At 48.6% G+C, this 20053-nt stretch overlaps 1 long non-coding RNA gene across 1 annotated transcript; it reads left to right on the top strand.

Moving 5' to 3' along the window:
- The first annotated feature begins 13878 nt into the window (after positions 1–13878).
- LOC135307133 (uncharacterized) lies at positions 13879–18089 on the top strand. The gene is made up of 4 exons (XR_010367862.1): positions 13879–14000; positions 14308–14421; positions 15041–15145; positions 17532–18089. It is a non-coding gene; the product is annotated as an uncharacterized LOC135307133 (long non-coding RNA).
- The last annotated feature ends 1964 nt before the right edge of the window (positions 18090–20053 follow it).

Below are 20053 nucleotides of genomic sequence, written 5' to 3'. Positions count from 1 at the left end.
GTATTTTTGATTTCCAGTGTTTTCTTATTCCCATGTTGGGTTGTTGTTGCTGGGTTTTTTGCCTTTTTTTAAATTTTATTTTCCAGTCTAAAATAAAAATCTGCTGTATTTAAGTTTTTGATCCTGTATGATAATGAAGACTAAACTATCCCATTTCAGTTACTTTTCAAAATAAATATGTGGATGAAAGTAGGTAAAATCTACTTAACAATATGATTATATTCACATGAGGGTCTGAAAAAAATAAGTACTTTTTTCTTATCTGTTAGCTCACATAATTAGTTGTTAGAGCACTCTTGGAAAAAGAGCTATGGGAGTAAAAGCAGTGGAGCTAAAAAAGTGCAGCTAATGTAAGGCAATGGTTGTAGTGCAAAGATGCCAGAGAATATAATAAAAAATATCTGTTGTGATCTAAATTTAGCATTATTAGAGTCTGGGGAAAACTATGGCTGAGAAGTCATTAGGGCAAGAACAAAGTTAGTGCTGCAGAGAAGAGAGCTGATGCCAAGCTGAAGACACTGTTATTTACAGATGATTCAGATCTGCCTATCAGTTCAGAAAATTGCCCTCTAAAAATGGAAACCATCATCATATTAAACTTCACATGGAAACAAGAACCACAGCATGTGGACTGGCCTTTCTCCTCGTGTTGTCTATGTATAAATATCTATTTAGCAGTGGGCAACTGGGCTGCCTCTGTGTGGTGGGGATGATGGGGTAGTAGTTTGTGGAAGGTAGCTGGGACAAACTTTAGGAGAGGTAAAGGACAAGTACCCACAGCCAAAGAATATGGTCAATGAAACACTTGTGGTTTTGTCATGAAGAGTAAATTTTAAGGAATTAAACACTTGTGGTTTTACCATGAAGAGTAAATTTTCTTAGTGTAAAGTCATCTTTTTATCATAGACTGTTGAATTTTAAGCAGTGTATGTGGCTGTAATGCAGCTCTCAACGTCAACATTTTGGAAAATTTCAGAGTATGGTATGTCTTTAGGTCCATGGTTTTCATGTGCCTTCACTTGCTATGAGGGGTTTATCCAAACCCCAGGTTCAGATAGTATCCAGCTTGTTCCAGATGTCCTGCACTTTTGTTTCATGGGCACATAGATAATAAAAAAGTTATCAGTTTCTTTATGCCTTTTAACTGTTGTTGTTAGCCAAGGACATGGTGTACATTTTTGTGAAAGCATTTTAAAACCAGATGAAATTGTTTTTAATTCAGAGGTTTTTCAGAAATATTTTCAATGATACACATTATAGCATACAATCAGTGCACTGGAATTTGGATTAACTTAAATAAGACCAAGTGAATATATCAGCAATCTTCCACAAAATAATTAAGAAGTAACTGTGTACTGCATATGACTTTTAAATATCTTTAAATATCTGATGACTATTGCAATTGTGTTGTGGTGCAGGGTTCATTTGGTTTCTTCCGTTTCCCCCTAAAGTTATAACGGTTCGGTCCTAGGGTTCCCCCCCCCCACCCCCCCTGGCAACCCCTCCTTTTGAGAGTGTCAGTTTTTTGTCTCCACCCCTGTTCCCCTGGTTACCCTCTGTCAATCCCTCCCTGAGTTCCTGTCCATCAGCCACTGTCCCCTTCCCTATTTCCAGAAAGTTCTCCCCTCCTCGGTGGGTGACTGGATCGGGAACAAGGGTCCCTCCCTGTCGCATTCCCTATTGGCGAGCCGGCATATTTGTCACGAGTTTGTTCCCTCCCAAGTTCTCTCTCATTGGTTGAAATGTTCTATGTTCCGTCCCTTTCTAATCGGCTGTACCCCTGCCTCGTGGTCCCGACTCGGCTGGCGTTCCCTGGAGACATTAAAGCACTCTGGACTTTGCCCTGATTCGGGTCCCTCTTTTCTACTTCGCCTTCTTGCTGATCACTGCTGCCTCCTGCTGAGGCGCTGCCCGGACGCCCCCGGCGCATCTGGGCAGTGCCCCCCCGGCTGTCAGTTGCTGTGCCACAGCTCGGCCGGTGCAGCCTCCTCCCCCGCCCGGGGGAGTAGAGAAAAAACCTCGGACAGCAACTCGGCACAATTGTACTTCAACTCGGATGAAACTTTGACAGATTTCAGTGCATGTTTTGCTTTTTTTTTTGATCTGGGCCAGAACTGTAGAGAAATGGAAGTCTGACCATGTGTGCACTTTGTGTGGAATGTATTGAGTGGTTGCAAACTTGTTTGAAGTCGTTGTTTTGGGGAACTAAATATATTTTTTTCCGTGTGTGTGAAAGTTACAGAAGAGTTACTGTCTAACACATAAAAATTCAAAGCTAGCCCTATAAATGGGTAAGAAATCACATGTCTCTCACAGCTTTCAAGAAGTGAACCTTTCTTTGGAAAAAGAGAACCAACAATAAGCTGTGCTTTTTATTAAAATTTCTTTTTATTTAATATCTCTCTCCATGTTTGTATACAATGTGTATAATTTAGTGGATTTTGTAGTCAAAACAATTGATATTGCCCCTATTTTCCTGAAGGTTTCTCTAAATATATATCCTCTTCAATGATTTTTTCCCTTTTAATAATCTTTATTTATGGTTCACATGAAAAACCAGCCACTGGGGAGTTGGGAACATGGTTTTTATTGTCTGGATGTTGTCAGTGATGGTGCACGGAAGCATAAAGGATCTTGAATTTTGTAAACCAAGGTAATTGTGCAGGAATCTTGATAACAAATTCTTGTTTTGACTAGTAAAGGATAGGTTATTAAATTCATCGTTGTAGTATCTAAAGCTTGCTCCAAAATGGGGTAATTTTTCATCTAAGGACCACTTTGAAGTACACTCTGCATGTTTTTTTTGAAGCATCCCTTAACAACAGAAAGTTACAGCTGGGATGATGTTTCACTGCTTTTTAAATAGATCCTCAATGCAAAACCTGAGGGCTGTAGTTGAGCTGAGCCCTGTTTTGCTTGGAACTTTTTTGCCCCCACAATTTCCCACAAAGTGAATGTGGAGAAATTACTAACTTTTACTAAGAAAGATAATAGGTCTAATGGGCATTATGGATTGATCAGTATACTCAAGCTGTAAAATTTTTGTATGAAAAATTAACAAGCACAGAACCTGTAGTCTGGACTCTGGAGGATACCGAACGGTTCCAAGACTTAAAGGCTCGATTGACGAAAACCCCAGTTTTGAGTCTGCCTAATTGAAGAAAACCATTTGATCTGTTTGTTAATGTTAATGAATGGATAGCATATGGAGTGATAACCCAAGGCTGGGGGGGAAGCAGGAAGCTGGTGGCTTATCTGTCAAAATTATTGGATGTGGTTGCAAGAGGGTGGCCAGCCTCTATTCAAGCTGTGGCAGCCACAGCTACCTTATTAGAAGACACTCCAAATCCTACATTAAATGGAAGGATTTCAGTACACACATCCCATTATTTGAGGACAGTGTTAAGCCAAAAACTCCTCAGTGGCTAACACACAGCTGAATCCTGAGGTATGAAATAACCCTGATGAATGTCAAGAATCTAGAGACTGTCACCTCAAAAGGTTGAAACCCTGCTCAATTCTTAACCGGGGAACCAAAAATGGAAAATTTAGAGCATAATTGTATAGAGCTAATTGAGATGCAAACAAATGTAAGAGAAGAGCTAGAAGAAGACCCCTTACCATATGGAAGGATCCAGTATATAGATGGATCCTCCCAAACAGTAATGGGAAAATGGGCATCAGGATACGCCATTATTGAAGCAGAGGAAAACAAAGAAAAAGGGAAATTACCCTCAAATTGCTCTGCACAAACTGCGAGGTATATGCCCTAAAGAGAGGTTTTGATTTATTAGATGATATAGGGACAATCTCCATGGATTCTCAATATGCCTTTGGGATAGCTCATACCTTTGGAAAAATCTGGCCAGAGAGGGCATACCTTAACTCAAAGGGGAAAAATCTGGCACATGAAAGTCTGATAGGGAAGCACTTGAATCCCTCAGAGGACCAAAAGAAATTGCCACAGTCCATATTAAAGGCTACTAAAAAGGGGATACCCCTGAAATCCAAGGAAACAAATTAGCAGACCGGGCAGCCAAAAAAGCAGCCTTTGAAATGCTGGACTCAGTCATAGTCCTAAGGGTAAAAAAAGACCAGGGGAAAATAAAGGAAGAGGGGGTTCCAGTTTTCAAGGACAAGGAGCTAAAAGAAATAGAGCAAATGGGAGCAGTAAAAACAGGGGATGGAAAGTGCTGGACTCCAGATGGATGATAAATATTCAACTGAATAATAACCAGGAAAGTGATGGAAGAGATATACCAATTAACTCACTGGGGAACACAATGAATATATGATCATTTCCTGAAATATTGCATGGGGACAGGAATATATGAAATGGCCAGATCCATCACAGGAGAATGTCTAACCTGACAAAAAGTCAACAAAAAGGTAATGTGAAAAACAACTCCAGGAGGGAGGAAATTAGCCATAAGACCTTTCCAGAGTATTCAGGTTGATTTTACTGAATTAACTCCAGCCCCAGGGTAGCAACACCTATTGGTCATACTTAACCACCTAACCCACTGGGTTGAAGTGTTCCCCACAAGAAACTCAAACTGTGACAAAAGTTCTCTTGGAAGAAATTCTTCTGAGATATGGGCTAGTAAATCTTATTGATTTGGACTGTGGCCCCCACTTTACATCCAGTGTTCTGCAACAAGTCATCAGGGCCCTGGGAATAAAGTGGGAGTTACACACCCCTTGGCACTCTCAGAGTTCTGGGAAGGGCGAGAGGGTGAATCAAACCTTAAAGCATATCTTAACAAAATTGGTCTTAGAAACCCAATAGAACTGGGTCAAATGTTTACATCTAGCCCTATTACAAATAAGAACAAGAGCCAGAACAGATCTAGGGGTCTCTCCTTATGAAATGCTGCTTGGGCTGCCTTTCTTGCTTACCCTGTACAGTACCAGGGAACATCTAGAAGGGGGCATGACAATGCAAAAATACTTAGAAACAGTAACAGCAACCCTGGAAGAACTAAGGGAAAAGGGACACCTTCCCCAAACTTCCCCACTGAACTGTAAAATACGTAGTATTAACCCAGGAGACCGGGTATTGATTAAATCATGGAAAACCTCTCCACTCACTGCTCGCTTTGAGGGCCCCTTCCAGGTGCTGCTTACAACAAACACCGCAGGAAGAACAAAGGAGCGGGGGTGGACACATGCAAGTCCAGTGAAGGGTCCAGTACAACCCCCAAATGAGGCAAGCAAATGGACTATAGGCAGCAGAGACAATAAAGACTTGAAATTGGTCCTGAGGAAAACAGCAAAAGAAGCGCAACCCTGAACACAACCCCCCACGGGAAGCATCTACATTGTTATCCTTAAATCCTTAAAGCTTGTTAATGTTTGTTATAGTACAAGGTCAAGTTTTGTTCAGCTAAGAATGACTATCAAAATAAGATCTCAGTTTCTGGTACTGTTCCATAGAGCACTCTCCTTGCAACCCTAATTGGGACCAAATTGAAGAAAGGGAGTCGGTACAATAAAGGTCATGGCAGAATGTCTCCAGAAGAAGGGAAAACCAGAAGTGGGAGGCAAGACTGGATTGGGAACTACCTCCAGGAAATACTCTCTGGGCACCGAGAAAACCCCTGTGGTTCGAGAGGTGAGGAGGCCAGCCCGTACCAGACTCCCACTCGTAGCAATGCTACTACTCACCCACTTTGGAGGAAGTGGAGGAAACACTTGTGAGAAGTGTTACTATCCCTTGTATAGAGGAGATACAGTACGTGTACTCATCAGAGTACACACAGACATGAATCCCAAATGCATCGATCACTCCCAGTTAACAACCTGTAAAGAAGAAAATAAACTATATGGGCTGGCTAAAAATATTGCAAACCCAAGCCAGAGGATGTCAGGAGAGTGCCCTGTGAAAGAAAGATGGGTATGCTTTGAACAAGGAAGTGAAACCACAAGGAAAGTGATACATTCAAAGAGAAAGAAGTGCAATTGAAAAGACAAAGGGATAGAGAGGGACAAATATACAGAAAGAATCTTTTTTATCAATATGGTACAAAAGAATTTAATTTGACTCATTGTTGAGTGTGCAGGGGGACACACTTAAGTGAAATTTGGCCATGGGACAGTATCAGTTTAGGTCCCCTAGACATTTTTAAATGGATTACATCAAGAAAAAGCACAGTGGTACCCAAAAGAAGGGAAGGTGAGTGGAAGCTTAAATCAACAACAACAGAGGAAGAGTTCAATAACATTAAAAAGTGTGTGCTGGATTGGCACGGCTAACAAATCAGCCATGGCATTGCCTTCTGCTAAAAAATCTGGAAGAGAAGAATGTAAGCGAATGTGCATTACAAAGTAAAGTTCTTGTTGAATGGAAAGAAGTAGGATTAACTTTTTAAGCAAACCGTATAACTGATCATCAGAAACTTCTTTCAGCAGAGATCCTTCTGCTCTTTCCACCACACCTGCAACGTAAATTGAATCCGTTACTAAATTAAAAGGAAATGTGAATTTTGAAAAGACCCGTACAACTGCTGCTAACTCTGTAATCTGTGCAGAACCATCTACTTCCTCAATATCTGATTCCCATTTTTTTGTCTCTGAATTTTGCCAAGCAATCACAGACCTTTTAGACTTCCCAGAACCGTCTGTAAAAAACGTGATTGCCTCGAGGGGTGCATTACTTCTTAAAGGCTTATGAATTAATTTTAAAGATGAACTTAATAGCTCATGTTTGGGACAATTGACTGACATTTTTCCTGCAAAATTTTCCAAAGCAAATTGCATAACTTCTGAATTTTGAATTAACCATTCTAAATAGATGGATGTGACAGGCAGGAAGATTTCTGCAAAATCTTTTCCTGCAAGGGAAAGCATTCAAGATCTAGCCTTGATAATCAATTGTGAAATAATTTCAGGGCAAGTTGTTATAGTTTTACCCAATTGACGCGATAGGAAAACCCACTCTAAGATTATCAGATAGTCCTTCTTCTCTAGATCCCACTGGAATATCAAACCATGAAGCTGTGGACTGTCTCCTAAAACTGCAAACAAAAAAGACAGGTTAGGATTATACCGATGAGCCTGGCACGTCTGGATGGCTCTCATCACTTTGTCCAAAGCATTTTGAGTTTCTTTGTTGAATTCTCACAGTGAGTTTAAGGCTGTGTCTCCTCTCAACAAATCTGCCAGAGGAGCCAAGTCCTGATTTGAAAGGCCTAGTAGTGGATGAAGCCAGTTCAGAGTCCCCACGAGCTGCTGCACTTCATTCAATGTCTTTGGATTTGTCCTTACCTGGAGTGGCTGCGGGGTTACCTTTTGTTCTGTCATCCTGTATCCTAAATATTTCCAGGGAGGAAGTGTCTGTATTTTTTCTTTCGCTACAGTGAGTCCTGCTTTCTCCACTGCTGAGATGACCTGATCTGTTGTCTCTTGCATTGATGCTTGGTCCTTGGCTGCTACTAAAATATCTTCCATGTAATGTAATATGAGAGAATTTGGATATTGTGCACGAACTGAGGAAAGTATTTTTGCAACATACCACTGGCATATACTCGGGGAATTTCTCATTCCTTCTGGTAGAGAAAGCCAATGATATCTTTTCAAGGGTGCTTGCTGATTTATGGATGGGATGGAAAATGCAAATCTTGGTGCATCATCTGGATGCAAGGGAATATTGAAAAAACAGTCTTTTAAATCAATAACACTTAACTTCCAATCTTTTGGAATCATAACAGGAGAGGGTAAACCTGGTTGTAAAGAACCCATTTCTTGAATCACTTCATTAACTTTTCTGAGATCCTGCAACAACCTCCACTTCCCACTGTTTGGCTTTTTGATTACATAAACTGGGGTGTTCCAGGGACTAGTAGTTGGAGTTAAGTGACCTTTGTTTAACTGTTCCTGTACCAACTGCTCTAAAGCAGCAAGTTTCTCTTTGGGTAAGGGCCACTGGCTGACCCAGATGGGTGTATTAGATGTCCATGTCAGTTTTAAAGTGTTATGTCCATCAACAACTTTTGTTAAAATCCAGTTTCTAACCTCACACCCCATTGCGACAAAATGCCCCGGCCCCAAAGAACAAAATCAGCTCCTACAATGAATGGTCTTGTGGTGGCAACACGACCTGCAGGCCCCTCAAATGTGCCTGAGTGGGAGCTTCGAGAGCTCTCACAGTGACCACCAATAGCTGCCAGCTGAGCCAGCGCAGGCACCGTGGCCCAGTCCTGTGGCCATTCCGGTGTCAGATGCCGTCTGCTCCGGGATCTGTCAGGCCACTGAGGGTGATGGCTGCCCGAGGGGCTGCAGCACACAGGTGAGCTGAGGCCGCCCGCGGCTGATGAGCCTGGTCCAGGCCATGGCAGCTGTGCTGTTCTGGGACTCTGGTAGGAGGAAAGCTTGTGCTGTGGTCAGTCCTTTGGGGAAAAAGCATGGAGGGCCTGGACACAAAGCTAAGACTGTAATTTCCTGTGAACAGGTGACAGAGAGCACAGCTGGAATGACATAAAAACCTTCTGCATGGGATCTGCTCACTCCCACGATGAGGAACTGACGTGGTTGTGGTTCAGGCCCCAGCTGTCCTGTGGGCACTGTGTGAGCAATGGCATTGGTCAGCACCACTGGCTGGGCTGGGGACAGCTCCAGTCTGGCACCTGGGGACATTGTGGTCGGCAGTCCTGCACAGACGTGCTGCAGCTCTGACCGTGGTGGCCTGTGGTGCTCTCTGCCCCTGGTGCAGGGTTCCTGTGTCATGGCAGCCACTGCCCCGTGCCGGGCTGCACGTTTCCCGGCAGATGGCACGGACAGCCCTGTGCTGGGTGACAGCTGTTAGCACGTGACAGAAACCTCTGCATCCACTGTTTCTGGGCAGTGGCCTTCTGCGGGCCCCAGGACATCCCCTTTGAAATGACCTCTCTGGCCACACGAATGGCACGTGTCCCTTGGAGTCTGCTGGTTTTCAATTGCACCTCTGAATGCTCTTAGAGCCTCTGCTAGGGCTTGTGTTTGCATTTCTGCTGCTTTTTCCTGCTGCTTTGGGGTGTTTTCCTGAGCTGCTGTGATGGCACTGGCCAGCACCTCTGCCTGCATGGCTGCTGCAGGCTCAGGGGTGCCCAGGCGGTTCAAGCATCCACGAGCTGGGTCAGGGTGGGCTCAGGACCCTGTGGCAATGCACCTAATACTTTTTTGCAGCTCGGGTTTGCATTAGAAATTGCAAGCTGTTTTAATAACTCTTGTCTGGCTCAGTCTATTGGAATTTGCTTTTCTAATGCCGTTTTCAAACAGTCCAAAAACTTTATATAAGGCTCATCTATTCCGTGTTTTATTTCTGTGAAATCTAGTTCTGGTTTGTTGCCATCAGGAACCTGTAACAAAGCTGTTTTTGCTGCTTCTTTGATATCCTGTAATACTTGTTTATTGGGAGTCCGGGCTTGTGTTTGAGGATCTGTATGAGCTCCTCCACCTGAGCTGATCTATAGTCAAATTTGCAGTGGATGGAGTTCCTGCATAACCTCCTAAAAGGTCATTTAACAAACGTTTCCATGCCAGTTCCCACAGAGAAAATGCCGTTGGGGACAGCAGGGATGTATAAAGCTGCTTTAAATCGTGTGCAGTAAATACATTTGCTGTAAAGGTGGCTTGTAAAAGACTTCTGAAATATGCAGAATTGCTACCATACAAACGAGAGGCTTTGCAAATCTCTTTTAACTCAGCAAAACTGATCTGCTGCCAGGTCCCTCTTGGTGCAGGACCTGCTGTGCACCTCACAGGAAAAACTTTTAACTTTGATGCAATTCCCCACTCTCCTTCCTGAACTGCATCCTTTCTTATCCTCTGCCAGGTATCTGTGACAACTTCTGTGTTAAACTCTTCCTTAGATTATTTGGAATTACATTGTGGAGCATAAGAATAATTTATTTTTTGTTCCAGTAAATTGTCGGACATGGGCGCCGCCATCTTGGACAGGGTGACTTCCGGGCATCACATCCGGTTCCCACGCTCGGCAGGGAGGGGGCGTGCCCTCCCGGGCTGTGGGCGGGGAGCAGGGGCGGGGACACTGCCCGGGCTCCGCCCACAAAAGGGGCGTGTCCCTGCTCTGATGGGCAGGAGCTCAGGGAGGAGCCACCCAGGGACTGCTGGGAGCCCGGGGAGGAGGGCGAGCCACGCCCACGAAGGGCGGGGCTGGGCCGGGGCCATCATGGCGTCTGCCATGAGCTCCTCTGTTCTCAGAGTGGGCACAATCGGCTCGGCTTTTTTCCATTGTACTGCCAAAATTCACCGATTTCGAGCGCCAAAGGCAGCTTTTCAGAGGGAATACAGAGGACTTAGGTATGGCAGGGATTGTGAAAGATGTGGTTTGCAGAGGAGCCTGGCCAGGGCTGGTCTGCTCCCCTCTCTCCCAGGACGGGGGTGGGGAAGGGGGGTGCGGCTGGCCTGGCCACCTCCCGGCCACTCCTCCGGGGTTTCTGGTTCTCGACTGGGATAAGGGAAGGCTTCTGGGTCCCCTCAGAACTCCTCTTTCTCCTCTCCTCCCGGTCCTGCTGTTGCTGCCTGCATTCTGCCCTGTCCCTGATCTTTGCTTGCTTGTGTGCATTCTTTGCTTGCTTTGCACTTTCCATTGTTACAAATTTTAACACCGTCCTGAATATTGGACGCAGCTTTAAGTTGGACTTCTTATTCTTTTCCATGTTATGTCATTTCAGTCCGACCGAATCCCAGAAGTCTGGATCGAGTTTCTGAGACATGTCTGAGTTTGGGAACTCTGTTAAGACCCATTTTACAAGCTTTTTAAGCTGTTTCTTGTCAAACTGAATATCTCGAATTTCTAACTTATAAATGAAATATGAAAAAAAAATCCTGCTCAGCTAAAGACAACCGATTTCCCATGGTGGCACTCACCAGAGTTTTCCAGTTGTGCTTCTTGGTATGAAATTCCTCCCCGGTCCTGGGTCACAACAGTGACAAATCAGCTGAGCTGAGCGACAGAGTCCTCTGAGGCTGCGGTGCTGCTCCAGTCCCGTCTCTGATTACAGCCTCCTCTTCACCAGTATGAGGCTTTGATTCGAGATTCCCTCTCAATCTCAAATGCCTTCTTCTGGGTTTTCTATTTTAAAGGGACAAAAAACTCAGGTGCAGGCCTGCTCCCTCAAAAACACAAATACCAAGGAAAAATGTCCTATTTTGATTGAGGTAATCAAAAAATCCCTAGACCATCTTCCTCAATAGGAGAAATACTGTCCGGGCGCCACATGCTGGGTTCTTTTTTCTGGGGCCAGGTGTTATAAACCTTCAAAAAGGGAACCCAGCACACCCAAGGATAGCTCAGCTATTACCTTTGGCAAATAATGAGCAGGATGGCTTCTGCTGCAGTGTTAGAAACAAAAAGGTTTAATAAAAGGCAAAATAACAAACAGAAAAATCCGATCGAGGTACAGCAGTCTGCCACTGGTAGAAACACCTTCACAAAAGCCCTTTGGTTCTTTTGTCCTCCCCTTTTCTACCTGATGGGTCAGGCGGGACTTTTTGGCTTCTATCCAGTTAGGTGACCCAGAGTTTTTACTGAAGCCTCTGGGGTCCTTTGAGGTGGCTTGTCACCTGATCGTTGGGAGAAACTTCTGGGCTTCTTTCCTTTTTTGGGGGATAAAGGTTAGCTTTGCCACTCTGTAATTAGGGGGCACTCTCCTACATTCCTACATCCAAGGATGTTTCACAGGGCCTGAAAAGAGTCTGGAGTGTGACCAGGAGCCAGCCCAGAGCTCCCCAGGCTGCTGTGCAGCTTTGGCCTTATCCATTCACGTCCGACTCCCACAAACTTACCTGAGCCCCTTGCAGTGCCCAGTTCCCTGAGGCAGAAGGGGACTCCAGCACACCATGGAAATGGGTCTGATCTCTGCTCCCTTCTAGATGAGGTGTCTGGGAAGGCTTCTCCATTAGCTTGGATGCATAAAGCCTTGGTCCTATCTGAGCCACCGTCAGGTATGTTCTCAGTGTGCCACCAAGGAATAATTGTTGTGAACCTGGCAGGAATCAGGTGACAGAAGCTTCTGTGGCTCTTGTGTTCCAGGTGTGTCTGCAGGGAGGACTTGTCCAGCTGCTTTGCTGATTCCTACACAAAAGCCCAGCTCCCATGGCAGAGGTGAGTAGTGTGTCCCTGATGACCCCACCAGCTGAGCCCTGCTTTTGTGGGATCCGTTCCTGGGAAATGGAACTCTGTTGCTCTAAGGTCCTCCGAGGGGAAAGAACAAAGCTACAGGACACCAGAAACCCCATGAGCCATCCAAAAACATGAGGCAAATGCTGAAAGAATTGCTGCAGGGAGGAGGACAAGGTGGGTGCATTTCCCTCATGCTTCCCCTGGGACTCAGCAGCCGGGGGCTTTGGCTGCACATCTGGACACGCCGTGCCCGGCATAGCAGGAAGGGATCCATGGCAGCCTCGCTGCCCCGCTGCTGCTTTCACTCCCTGCAGGGCTGTTTCCCAGCCTGACCTGGCTGCAGCTTCTGCCCAGCCCCTGCAGGAAGGCATTTGGCATCAGCTGACAGGCAGCCCAAACTGCACCACTGGTCTGAGATCCCCTGAAATTTCATAGTCTCCAGGATGATCACTAAGGGCGGGTGTTATCCTGAAAGTGGACCCTGGCCTACCCAGAAAATTGTGTGGATTCCTGATCCTTAACTATGACTTTCACAAGTACTGGCTGCTGAAGATGCCACCTCCCCAATGGGGAACAGCCCCACCTGATCCAGCCATCCCTCTTCCCTTCTGCAGAAGTGGATGGAGAGGCTGGGCAGAAGGCGGTGTTTCCTGAAGGAAGCAGTGGTTCCATGCCAGCCTCTGCTGTAGGACTGGAGGCGATGCCAGGCACAGTCACAGGAGGTAATTGCTGTGCCTCTGGGCCTGAGCCATGCTGAGACTTGAGCTGCTGTCTCTGCTGCCTGGAAGTGAGGGCACAGCCCAGGGGAATTGTCCCGAGCAGGCTCAGGGCACTCTGGTACTGAGCAGTCCTGCTGGGGTCCCTGTGTGGGAGACGTCCCGAAACCTGGGAGAGACTGCATGGGTTGCCCATGGTGGGGAAAGGACAGAGGGGCAGAGCAAGAATCCAGCGTGTCCTTAGTGGGCCTGGCTGGGTCCCTTTGGGCTGTGGGAGCTGTCCCAGCAGATGGAGGAAGGGCGGCTGGGAGGACAGGCAGGAGGGAGTTTGCGAGGGATACTTGCAGCACTGCCTGCTGCAGTTCTCCTCAGGGATTCAAGGAGCATTTTCCTTGTGCGACTGAGAGAATCCCCACGGGCCCTGGGCTGCTCCAGGCACCTCTCCAGGGATGTTGCACAGGGCCTGCAAAGAGGATAGGGATTGACCATGAGCCTGCCCAGAGCTCCCCAGGCCCCTGAGCAGCTTTGGCCTTGTCCATTCACATCTGGCTCCCATGGCCTTACCTGACCTACATGGAGTGCCCAGTTCCCTGAGGCAGAAGGGGATCCCAGCACATCATGGAAATGGTTCTGATCCTTGCAAACCTCTAGGTTGGGATCAAGACATGGATTATCTGGGAAACCTGCTGGATTATGGCTTGAGACTCATGGGAAATCCTGGAGGCAACTGCTCAATGTACCTTTCCTGAGAGAATACACAGTGACCAGGTGTCAAGAGCTCATACATTTGACCTTTCACTTAAGATAATCTGAAGGTTGATGGAATATGGATAATTTGCTCTGCTCCCTTCTCGAGCCCTGAGGGCTCCCACAGGATCGCTGTCAGTGGGAGGAAGGAGCATTTAGTTGTCAGTCTTCCTCCTGTGTGCAATGCCAGTGTGTCCTTCCATGTGCTCTGTGCAGCCACAGAGAACAGCAGAGAGGGAAGGGGCCGGGCCCAGGGCTGTGCCCCGGGGCTGAGCCTTGTGGGCAGCCTGAGGATCTCCTGCAGTGCCACAGGAGCTCTTCTGTCCTGCCTTTCTTTGCAGCTGAACCTGCTGGTGAAGGTGGAGCAGCTTCCCAAACCACGTCCAGGACTGAGCCTCTGGGAGATGCTGAGGGTAGGTCAAGGCCTTTCCCCTGGGAGAGCTGCCAGCTCAGAGCCCAAATCTGGGCCAGGGGAGCATTGCTGCAGGTGCCAACACAGAACTATGCACGTGTGTGCCCTCACCCTGCGCCATCCCCTCCCTGCTCCTGTGGCTCAGGCATGGCAGCTCTTTGGAAAGAGGGGAGCTCTGACCCTGCCCTGAAAGCCAAGATATTTTCTGAAACCTATCCCCATGTTTAACGCGCATGACATCCTGAAGATGCCAGCGCCCAAATCAGGAACTCTTCCATCTAATCCAACTGTCTTTTTCCTGTCTGAAGTGATGGACCAAACATCTGGGCAGAAGGAGGCACATCCTGGAGGAAGCATTTCCCCATGGACAGCCCCTGCTGCAGGAAGGAAAGCGATGCCAGACACGGGCACAGGCACAGCAGGTAATTGCTGTGCCGGGCTCAGGCCTGGCCGGGGCTGTGTGGCAGCAGCTCTTCCCCCAGGGCCTGCCCTTGCCCGGCCCGGCAGCAGCCAAAGCTGGAGGCGCCTCGGCTTCCAGGCCTCTGGAGCTGGTTCAGAGCCCCGGGGAAACGGGACTGGTGCAGCAACATCCCTGGCGCTGCAGCTGCTGCGGAGCTGGCCCTGAGTGCCCAGAGGCCCAAGGCACAGGAGCAGCCCCGAGCGGGAGCCCTGCCAGCAGCCCAGGGCCAGAGCCAGCCCTGGCTCCCGACTGGGCAGGGGCTGCGCTGGGTCCTGACAGGGCCTGAGCCTGTTCCCTGGGGCTGGGGGAGCTGTCACGGGGCAGGGAGGGCCAGGGCTGGCAGTGGCTGCTCAGGGATGGCTTTGGCCCGTGTCCCTGGCAGCAGCCACTGCCCAAGCAGCTGCGCTGCCCCCGGGCTCTCCTCCCGGCCTGCTGGGCTTTGTTGGCTGGCACAGCCTGTGCCAAGGGCCGGCAAGGTGCCTGCAGGCCCCAGCTCTGGGGAAAACAGAGAACGTCCTGCCCGTATCCACCGTGCTGCCAGCTCAGCAGTGCAGCACAGCACGGGCTCACTCTCCCCACAGATCTCGTAGAGGTTCACAGCAAGACAGGAACACGTGCCCTGATTCCACTTTGATGAATCCCAATGATTTTCTGCTTGCAGGACGGGCACAAGCAGAGCATGACAGGTATAGCAGAGCTTCTGTTCACTGTGTCACTTGCCATGGCCTCTTTCACAGTTGTGTCTTTCTCCCTTCATATGTCCTGACAAACACCTAAGGGAGAACTGGACTTCTAATTGCATGGCACATCTCCAGGCCCATGCCTGATGTCCCTGTGCCAGCTGCTTTAGCAGCTTGTTGCTGTGCAGATGCTGCCTCCAGCCAGACAAGGTCCTCTCCCCCTGAAGGCACTGGCCCTGCTCTCTGGCCCCTACTGAAGGTGGGCAGGGCTTGGCCCAGCTCTTCTCTTGCACTAAAGAGATGGAGCTGTCACCCCAGTGTCCGGGTGGTAGCAGCAGCAAAGCCCAGCCAGGATCAGCACTGGCTGAGCTCCATGCCCAGGGGCAGCTGGGGATGGCCACAGTGTGGGCAGGCAGGAGCCAGGCAGGGGCTGCTGTGACCAGTGGCGAGTCCCCGGGAGGATGGGGCAGCCCATGCTGAGCGTCCCTGGGCTGAGGGACATTTCCTTGCCTGGGACCATCTGGGCCTGGACCTCCTCCATTGGCATGCCCGGGAAAAGAGGGAAGCCATCAAGAGCCTGTGAGTTACGCAGGGATGGGCTGCAGCTTCCTCCCTCCTTGGTTAGCGGGCGGATTAAAAGAGGCCTCTAGGGTTTGTGGCAAACAGGAGTGGGCAAACAGGGCCGTGGCATGTCTCTGAGAGACAATTCACGAGGCAGTGTGCACAGGCAGGGCAAGCAGGCAGGGTTGCATGTTTTCTTCTTAGGAATGTTTACTGTGTGTTGTTTGCAGTGTTTCTGTGGTTTTGGGGTTTCTGGCAGTAGTGGTTTTTACGCAATCGAAAACTGTAGTTAGTACAAATGCATGTAACTAGATGGAACCCTCCAAAAAGGATGTGTCTGTCCTGACCCATTCCTATGCAGAGTGTTTGAGCTTAGCAGTGGTTTCAGGGGGCAGTGCAGAGAAAAGCTGCCTGCAGTGTGAACAGGTGAATGATCTCTTTCACTGGTGGCCGAGCTTAGGGAGGAAGTTTAAAGACTAATGAGTATCTGGGAAAGTGAAAGGGAAATAGATTGGTGGAGTTCAGCCCTTCCATCCTTACGGGAGGCCCAGCAAGAGTCACAGGACTCCTATGCCGCACACTGTCAGGCAAGAGAAGGACACCTGTAGATGAAGGGGAGTGGAAATGGTCCCTGAACGGGGAGGTTATGATAAAAATTCCTCCCGACCCCCATCCCCTAGCCAGGGGCCACTTCAGAAAAGGTATGAGCCCCTGGATCTAGAGAGTTAGCCAAATGATTAAGAAGAAAATTATCTGCCCAGAGAGCCTCCCAGTTATGATTAATCTGTAACATGGATTGCCACCTCTAACATCAAAAAGGAAAGAATGGTAATCGTGGTGGGTGATTCCCTTCTGAGGGGAACAGAGGGCCCCATGTCAACCGGACCCACCCCACAGAGAGCTCTGCTGCCTCCCTGGGGCCCAGGTACAGGATAGTCCTGAGGGACTTCCTGGGCTGATTCAGTCCTCTGATTATTATTCACTGTTGAAACTCCAGGCTGGCAGTGATGAGATTGAGAAGAGGAGTGTCAGGACCATTGAAAGGGACTTCAGGCCACAGGGACAAGTGGTTCATAGAACAGGGACACAGGTAGTCTTTTCCTCAGTCCCTCTGGTGGCTGAGAAAAATGGTGAAAGCAATAGGAGAGCTCATATCACCAACAAGTTGCTCAAGGTCTGGAGTCCCTGGCAGAATTTTGGATTCTTTGATCATGGTGCAGCTTTGATGGCACCTGGCCTGCTGGAACCAGATGGGCTCCATCTCTCTGTTAAGGGCAGAAGGTTTTTAGCTGATGAGCTTGCAGAACTTGTTGAGAGGGCTTTAAAGTAGGTTTGAAGAGGGAACGGGATGCAGCTGGGCTGTCTGGAAGCAGGCCCAAGGGTGGTAAGCCTGAGTTAGGGATGAAATCAGCAGCCCAGCTGAGGTGCATGGATAGCAGTGCACACAGCATGGGTAACAAACAGCAAGAGCTGGAGGCCATGGTCCAGCAGCAGAGCTGTGATGTCATTGCCATCACAGAAACGTGGTGGGATGCCTCACATGGCTGGAGCACTACACTGGATGGCTACAAGCTCTTCAGGAGAGACAGGAAAGGGAGAAGAGGTGGAGACGTGGCTTTTTTTTATATTAGAGAGGCTTTGGACACCATGGATATTGAAACTAATGATGATGAAGTAGAATGCCTATGGATGAGAATGAGGGGGAAGGCCAACAAGGCTGACATCCTACTGGGAGTCTGTTATCATCCACCCAACCAGGAAGAAGTGGTGGACAACTCATTCTACAAACAGCCAGAGGATGTTTCAGGATCATCAGCCCTTGTTCTTGTAGGTGACTTCAACTTGCCAGACATCTGCTGGGAACTTAATACAACAGAAGAAAAAGCAGCCCAGGAAATTTGTAGAGAGTGTGGAGGACAAGTGTTGGTTGCAGCAGGTGGGTGAGCCCAGCAGGGGAGGGACTATGTTAGATCTGCTGTTTGCAGATAGAGGTGGGCTGGGGGGACATGTGGTGGCTGGAGGCCTCTTGGGGCACAGTGATCATGAAATGATAGAATTTGTTGCATTGCAAGCTGATCTGTAGTCAGCATTAATCAAGTTCTAAGAAGCAGTCCAGCTCAGCTCCATGAACTAGCCTCTGTGTCTGACTGACAGAAGCTCACATGCAGTGGGAACTCTCCTAGGATGCAGACATTGTCTTGGTTCAGAGTCTGGGGGCACACAGATAGACCAATGAGCTGTCTCGGCCCAGGAGATTTGAGTGGGCTATAAAAGAACACTCCGGACAATAAACAAGGCTGTTTTTCTGAGGAAACACGAGTGGTCTGTTGTATGTTATGTCTCAGACAGGGGAACACCAATGTATCAAGAATTCTTGGTATTTTGTGAAAACAGGAGGAACATCAATAAGACTTTTACACATGACTTTCAGAGGGCAGACTTTGGCCTGTTTAGGAGACTTCTTCAGAGAGTTCCTTGGCAAGCAGCCCTTAAAAACCAAGGAGTCCAGGAAAGGTGGGCATGCTTCAAACCAGAGATCTTGAGGGCACAGGAACAGTCTGTCCCTGGGTGCCAAAGGATGAGTCAATGAGGCAAACGCCCAGCCTGGATGGGCAAGGAGGCTTTGGAGGAATTTAGGAATAAAAAGAGGATGTGTCATCTTTGGAAGGAGGGTCAAGTCTCTCAGGAAGTTTTTAAAGGAGCTGCTAGAGCACGTAGGAAAAAAAAAAACTAGGGAGGCCAAAGCTCAGTTTGAAATTTAAATGGCGACTTCTGTAAGGGATAATAAAAAAATGTATTTACAAATATATCACCGATAAAAGGAAGGGTAAGACCAACCTTTGTTCTTTGTTTGATGTGGGAGGGAACTTAGGAAGTGCAGATGAGGACAAGGCAGAGGCGCTGAACACCTTCTTTGCCTCAGTCTTTAGTAGGAAGACGACTTGGCCTCAGGACAAGTGTCCTGCTGGGCTGGTAGATGGTGTCAGGGAGCAGAATGGGCCCCCTGTTAGCCAAGAGGAGGCAGCCAGAGAACTGCTGAGCTGCTTGGATGTTCCTAAATCTATGGGGCCAGATGGGATCCACCCCAGGGTGATGAGGGAGCTGGCAGATGAGCTGCTGAAGCCGCTCTCCATCATTTATCAGCAGTCCTGGCTCACTGGTGAAGTTCCAGATGACTGGAAGCTGCCCAATGTGACATCCACGTACAACAAGGGTGGGAAGGAGGATCCTGGTAATCATAGGCCAGTCAGTCTGACCTCAGTACCCAGTAAAGTGATGTAACAGTTTATACTGAGTGCCATCACACAGCACTTACAGGATGGCCAGGGTATCAGACCCAGCCAGCAGGGGTTTAGGAGGGGTACGTCGTGTCCGACCAACCTGATCTCCTTTCATGAGCAAGTGACCTGCCTGGCGGATGCAGGAAAGGCTGTGGATGTGTCTATTTGGACTGCAGAAAGGCCTTTGCACTGTCTTCCACAGCACGCTCCTGGAAAAGCTGCAGCCCAGGGCCGGGAGAGGAACACTCTTTGCTGGGCTCAGAACTGGCTGGATGGCTGGCCCGGAGAGGGCTGGTGAACGGTGCTGCACCCAGCTGGCAGCCAGTCACCAGTGGTGTCCCTGCAGGCTCTGTGCTGGGGCCAGCTCTGGTCAATGCTTTTATTGACAACATGGATGAGGGGATTGAGTCTTTCATTAGCAAATCTGCAGACAACACTAAGCTGGGAGAGTGTGTTGATCTGTTGGAAGGTAGGAGGGCTCTGCAGGGAGACCTGGAATGGTTGGAGGGATGGGCAGAGTCCAGTGGGATGAAGCTCAGTAGGTGCAAGTGCCCAGTGCTGCACTTTGGCCACAAGAAGCACCTGCAGTGTTCTAGTCTGGGGATAGTGTGGCTGGACAGTGGCCAGGCAGAAAGGGACCTGGGGGCACTGGTCACAGCCAGCTGAACATGAGCCAGCAGTGTGGCCTGGTGGCCAAGGAGGCCAATGGCTCCTGGCCTGTGTCAGGAACAGCGTGGCCAGCAGGAGCAGGGAGGTCATTCTGTCCCTGTACTTGGCACTGGTGAGGCCGCACCTCGAGTGCTGTGTCCAGTTCTGGGCCATCAGTTTGGGAAGGACATTGAGTCGCTCGAGCACATCCAGAGGGGGCAATGAGGATGGTGAGGGGCTGGGAGCACAAGCCCTGGTGAGGAATGACTGAGAGAGCTGGGGGTGTTTACCCTGGAGAAAAGGAGACTCCGAAGTGACCTTATCACTCCACAGCTCCCTGAAGGGTAGTTGTAGTCAGGTGGGGTTGGTTTCTTTCTCCAGACAGCACTGACAGAACCAGAGGACACAGTCTCAAGCTGCATCA

This window comes from Passer domesticus, chromosome 9 (assembly GCF_036417665.1).
Source record: "Passer domesticus isolate bPasDom1 chromosome 9, bPasDom1.hap1, whole genome shotgun sequence".
Taxonomy (NCBI): domain Eukaryota; kingdom Metazoa; phylum Chordata; class Aves; order Passeriformes; family Passeridae; genus Passer; species Passer domesticus.
This window is presented reverse-complemented; position numbering and strand designations above follow the sequence as displayed.